The sequence below is a fragment of the Myodes glareolus genome, chromosome 22, assembly GCF_982192425.1.
Source record: "Myodes glareolus chromosome 22, mMyoGla1.1, whole genome shotgun sequence".
NCBI lineage: Eukaryota > Metazoa > Chordata > Mammalia > Rodentia > Cricetidae > Myodes > Myodes glareolus.
This window is the reverse complement of record NC_142047.1, coordinates 9916270-9922429: the sequence shown is the minus strand read 5'-3', so window position 1 is coordinate 9922429 and position 6160 is coordinate 9916270.

Here is a 6160-nt window from a genome sequence, read left to right as displayed (position 1 = left end):
TCACCTCTGATAGCTCTTCAGGATGTGACTGCTGGGGCCTAAAGGAAAATCACCTGAAGAAACCATTTTGTTAAGTTACTTGGGGAAACACTACACAGAAAATGTCAAATTCCTAGGTTTTAAGGAAAGTGGTGATGGGGAAAATGATAAATAGTTTTTTCTCTCTAGGAGAAAGCAGCAGGTGAGGTACTTCAGGTCAGAGGTCATAATTTTGTACTACAGAGCGAACCTAATGAGAACCCTAAACACTGAGCAGGATGGCTGTATTTATTTTCCTCTGCAAGAGGAGACGAGTGAGATGATGTAAAGACACAGGACCCAGGAAAGGAAAGTGAGGGAACTTGCTAAAAAGTGCAATTGCTAAAAGGAAAATTCCAGACTCAGAGAAAATTCATTGAATGATACTTCGCATCCACTTTGTGTTACCTCCTTCAGGAGCAACGTTCTGTCTCTCACTGGCTCCTTATGGCCTCTCTAACACAGCTGTGGACACAGATCTACCCGTGTGATCTACGACACTGGCAAGAAGAGTTGCTACCATCATGGAGTAGATGTTCTGCATCGCAAGGAGGGCCAGCTGCAAAACAGGGAAGACACTGTGGTGAGCGCCCTAGAGGAAACTGGTCCAAATACGTTTATGATAAACCAAACCATCCACAAGGTGTAGTCACAGATGCAAACCATAGTTCGTCCTCTTCAGACTCTCTGGAGATTCAGTCTGAAGCGTGAGTCCAGTAATCCAGCGTCTAGGGGAATCCAGTGTGGGCGCCCTGTTGAGCCACCACAATAGGCAAAATCATCTTCTGAAAAGTGGTCTGGAAGTGTGGTGTGGGGCATTAGGAGAGCGACAAGCCTGGAGCAGAGCCTACGCATATGCTCTCTCCTACAGAACCTTTCAGTTATTAGACTCACGCTTCAGCTAGGGCTCGACCGCCTCACTCACTCCCACCCGCCCATGCATGCTGACATAGTTATAGTGCGCACCCTATTTACACAGGAGGGGATTTCTTCTTTAAATCTGTGAAGCACCTCCTATGGTGAGTTGCCCCTAAGATGGTAAATTTATTGCCTGAATTTGTTGCAAATGTAATACATTGGTAGTCCTCCTAGCAATGGCTTCCGTAGAGCTCAGTTATCTCTGGAATCAAGGTTTGCTCTGCTGCTGCAATATGTGACTAATGAGCAACCCCTGGCTTCATCCTCGCCATCTAATGGCAAGTCAGGGCATGTATCCTTGCTTCATCAATGGCATATTTATTGTGACAAAAAGAATGATTGTTTTCCATAGGAAGTGCTCTTCTGGATATGTGTCCTCCAGATGGATTGTAATCCACCGTACTTTACATTCAACGGCCATCCACAAGCATTTGAAGGAGGTTGCCTGTTTTGGCTGGTGCCCATCGAGACAGCTGTGAATTCCAGGGAGAACTCAGGAGCTACATGCATCACCTCCTGATGTACTTGCAAGCTCAGGGAAGAGTAGTCATCTTCTAGCTATCGTGAATTACAGTGCCTGTCTGAGTAGCTCCGTGATCCGAAGTGACATTCTATTAACAGTGTTCCTGACATAAACAGGATTTGACGGTAATGGGAGAATTAAACATGAATTATCCTTGGCTGGTAACCTTGAGCCTAACCGTCTTGAAGAAAAGCACAGCCTACTCTTTCTTTCCGTTTCTTTCTACGTTGTGATCTATTCACTCAAGTCACAACTGTGGGAATTGAAATTTATGAATCAGCCCCATTGTTTTCTAACTCGTTTGCTTACTAAATTTTGTCAATGATGAAAACTCAACAGTAGAGTCAAATTAATATTCCATGCTAACTGTAACCTTAGCATTTTCTTAATTAAAAACAACAGCTCATGATGGCCCTGCCTTTGGGGCTCAATGATAAGAACATGGTCTCTTTCATTAGCCAGCACAGTAAAATAAGCAAGATGAAGAAATCTAAACCATGACATATTTCAAAGCATGCAGCCTCCCAGTTTTCCTGACACTTAATGGGTTCTGAAACAAAATAAATAAATAAATAAATAGAAAGAAAGCTCTCTGGGTTAGGCCTGACTGCAATGCAAGCTCCATAGATTTGATTTTTTTTTTTACTGATGAGAGAAGGTCACATTGAAATGGGAAGTGCCCAGGGTCATAATCCATTCACTAGCTTGTATGAACAATGTAAGCAGTGAAATGCTTCAGGCTAAGAACATTGCAGTTACCAGGAAAAAGAGATGGACAAACTCTAGTGTACAGCATAGGTTTAAAAGGAGTTGGAGGGAGAGCAGGAGTTGGAGAATATTGTCCTCACTGTAGAAGAGGCCAACCAGAATAGCTAGTGCAAGTAAGCACTGAAGGCAGAATAGGTGAGAGGAGGAATCCGGTCAGCTCAACGGCAGCATTCTGCTAGGCAACCAGCAAATACACCAATAGCATTTGATTATCTGTTGGGAAGACTATCAGCGAGCACTGAAAAGTAGGAAAGTTTCCCACTCTGGTCCCGCTTGGAACCAGGAAGTACTAAAGCAAAGACAATTTCTCCAAGGGAATTCTAGACATGATAGCTCTGTACTGGTTTTCAACCTGAGGCTAGCCCCAGAAAGTGAAGAGTGCAAGTCTTCCCCTAGAGACACAGGAAATAGAAAAGTGAGTCAAGGAAAGGTGGAAGGGAACTGCCTTCTCAAGAACTAGACCCTGGTATCTATCTCAACTCACAACAGTTTGGCTAGTCAGCAACAGCACAACTTTTTGTGATGTGTTGAAACACACAGGTCAAGGTGGTTAAGTGTCTTGATCAAAATATGGTGACTAAGAGCACATCTACTCCCGTATTTCTGGATGGCATCTCTCTAGTCATGGCTATGGCTTCCTGAAACAACTCAAGAGGTGAATGCTGTTTGATGTCAGATTTTATGAAAACCTTTCTGTCGCCTCAGAACCTGCTACCAACACCATATCTGTGGCAACTGTTGATTAAGAATGTGAATTTTGGTAGGATTCTTGGTCACACAGTAAAGCATACAATTGAGCTTTACGAAGGCAAGGTTACCTGACCCGTGTCTTAATTTGAAGATCTAGGAATTCCTAGAGGCGTTCTTTTCTTTAGATTTATTTTATCAATTATTGCATGTGTGTATATGTGGGTGTGGGTTTGTCTGCTTAAGTGTGCTTGAGTGTCGTTGCTCACAGAGGCTGGGCAGGAGTGGCCAAGGCCCTGGAGCTGATATTACAAGCAGTTATGAGTTTGGTGCTTGTAACTAAACTCAGATCCCCAGCAAAAGCAGTGCACATTTTTGTCCTCTGAGTCATCTCTCCAGTCTTCCTCCAGGCGTTCTTAAACTCTGCTGAGTCATGGCAAATACTAAGGGTCAGCTGGCGGTATGGACCTATTTCTGAAAAGGACTTTATGGGTATCGCTCTTCACACCTACGTTACCCTCTGAAACAGGGAGACCTCCTAAGTCCTGAGCATGGTCAATCTAACTATGTGTTGCCTCCATGTTAACATGCTTGCTAAGACATGATGAAGATAACAGAGAACTCCAAACAAGCATAGAAAGTATATTACATGTAAACTCTTTTATAAATGGAAGTCTGAACAATTGATTAAAATTTAGGAAAATCATGTTTGTGGGACGGAGGAAACCTTAGCGGTAGGATTGTTTCCACATAATGATTGTTGGTATACAGACATCAGAAAGACAGATATTTTCCTCAGTTTTACAACAGTTTTGAACTTCTTAAACAGCTAAGAAGTGCCTCTCTGAATCCTACACCTGGGAAAGCTGTTGCTGGTCCCTGTGGCCACTGCTTCCAAATATAAATTCAACAGAGCACAGCCTATGTTCTTTTTTAGAAGTCAAGTCAACATGGCTAAGACACGAAGTAAATGCCCAGGGACCAGAGAATCCCCTGGAAGAGCAATATCCATCTGAAGGAGAAGTCAGAATGTCAGATACCTCAGAGAGCTTTGGTATCACGATCAGGCACCATGACCCTTTCCTGGATCCACGGTTAGCAGTCTTGACTAACAAGAAGTGTTCTGTTTGGCAAATACACTCTCTGAACAAAGCAAAGAATCTATCAAAAGTCATTGAGCTGAAGCGTGAGTAACCAGTGTCATTGTAGCCATTTAGATAGCAACCTGTAGCTGCCAGCGTGTTACAGGGGAGAGTTGTGTTGCTGGCTTACTCTTCCGGGTAAAGCACTGAAGAACCAGGCCAAGGGGCACCCAAAGAGAATGACCCCAAAGCACATGCATTGTGCTTGCTGTTCTGAACTGAGGGCTTCACAGAAGTAGTACTTCCTGCGGTTTTCACACCTTATCAACCCCAGGGACATCCACGGCTGGTGTTCTTGTGAAATACAGAGTGGAAATCTTTTCAGATGAGATGTTTGAAGCCATGCTATTAATAATGCTGTGTCTAGCAGCTGCCTTTATTTATTTATAAATATAGTTCAAACATCTTCCTTGTCAAAGTGAAGCATCTTCTTTTACTATAAAAAGGTAATTAATTCAGGATGGGTAAACTTAAAGGTACATTTGCCATGTAGGGTGAGCAAAGAAAGCACCCGAACAGGATTATATAAATAGTATCGAAATATGCACCAAAAATATGTACTTAGATGTTATTTGATCTCTTGAATAAGACACAATTTTCCACCCCCAAGTATTAAACTCATGTTTATTTAAAAAGAAACACAAGTAGCAATACAGCATAGACGCATGCACACCTGAGTTCAGACGAAATTTCAGGCAGCTTCTTGCTGGATTGTTTTTCCTTACATAGCACTGAAGAAAGTCAAATATTTCCAGGCTGTTTCCCTTTGAATCGGTGCCCAAGAGAGACAAACACTCTCACCAAATAAAATAGCATAGATGAAAGCGCTCTGTGAACTTTGAAGAGCCATGCATATGTAAGAGAACTATTATTATTACCTTCTGCCTGGTGCATCCTGAGAGGAGGGCTTAGCCGCATTGGGAGCTTGACTTTATTAATTCCTCGCAGGAATCTGGGCTTGGCTGAAAGCCAGTGATCTTTAAATCCTTTGAGAAGGATGGTGCCTGCCAAATAGAACCATCTCCGCTCCGGCATCCCTGGTCCCCTCTAGGAGCTTTGCTGTCACATATTGAGAGACTAGTTTTGTCTTTCTTCCCTTAAGCCCATCCCATTCTACTTCTGCTAAGCCTTGCTGTAGCTCTCCCCCATGCTATGTGCTGCTAATTCTACTCCAGACGTTCTCTCCCTGCCCAGGCCCATCACTCCTTCCCACTTCTCATTTCAACTCTTCCCAGCTGCCATTCTGTGGGACTTCCTCTACTTGCTTTATTCTGATGAGAATAATTAACTTCCCAAACAGTTTTCAGTGAAAGGTAATTTAGAGAAATCTTCATTTCAAAAAGCCTTCTTTGTCCCAAGAGTTTTCCACAGACCTTTTCTGAGTCTAGAGAACCAATCCAGTGATCCACTTATACAGATGTCCCTGCGGCTTGAGAGACCTATGTGCTGGGTACCGGACTGTCACACTGAGTGATTACTCACTGTAATGTTGTCTGTTCAGTGTTTCAAGAAATCATCAAATGATAGAGATGGCACTCTTGGACAGGAATGCATTTTAGGAATCTGGTATTTATCTGAAAGGAGACATTGACTTAAAGGAGACATGGACATAAAGTCTTTCTTTCAAAATAAGAATACATCAAGTTTTTGTGCTACAATATGACACTTCTTTCTCTAGAACAGACAGGAAAGATTTTAGTGAGGCCCACAGAGCCAGCCAACTCCTCCACTACCACGCCTTCCTTTCAGTCTTTTGCCCTCCTGGGCATTCCAGATTTTCTTTTGCCCCGAGAACACCCTGTTTTTGCTGACTGAAACGCTGCCACTTTTGCCTTCTTCTCTGGCCCAATCCCTACTCACTGATGGCTCAGCTCACCTGTCACTTTTACCCAAGAGACTCTCTTTGAAAGGGCACCTTGAATGACCCTGATCCTCCCTGATGAGCTTCATAGAATTGATGGAGACCAAATAAGACCTTGGATGATGGGTTTGGTAATGAGCTGCTTCTGCTGGTTGCTCCCAAAGGCCAATGCTGTGGCTTTCTTACAGAATCTGTCAAAACAGTCACCCAGAGTAGATCTCCAATAGCTAAGGCTCTGTTAAG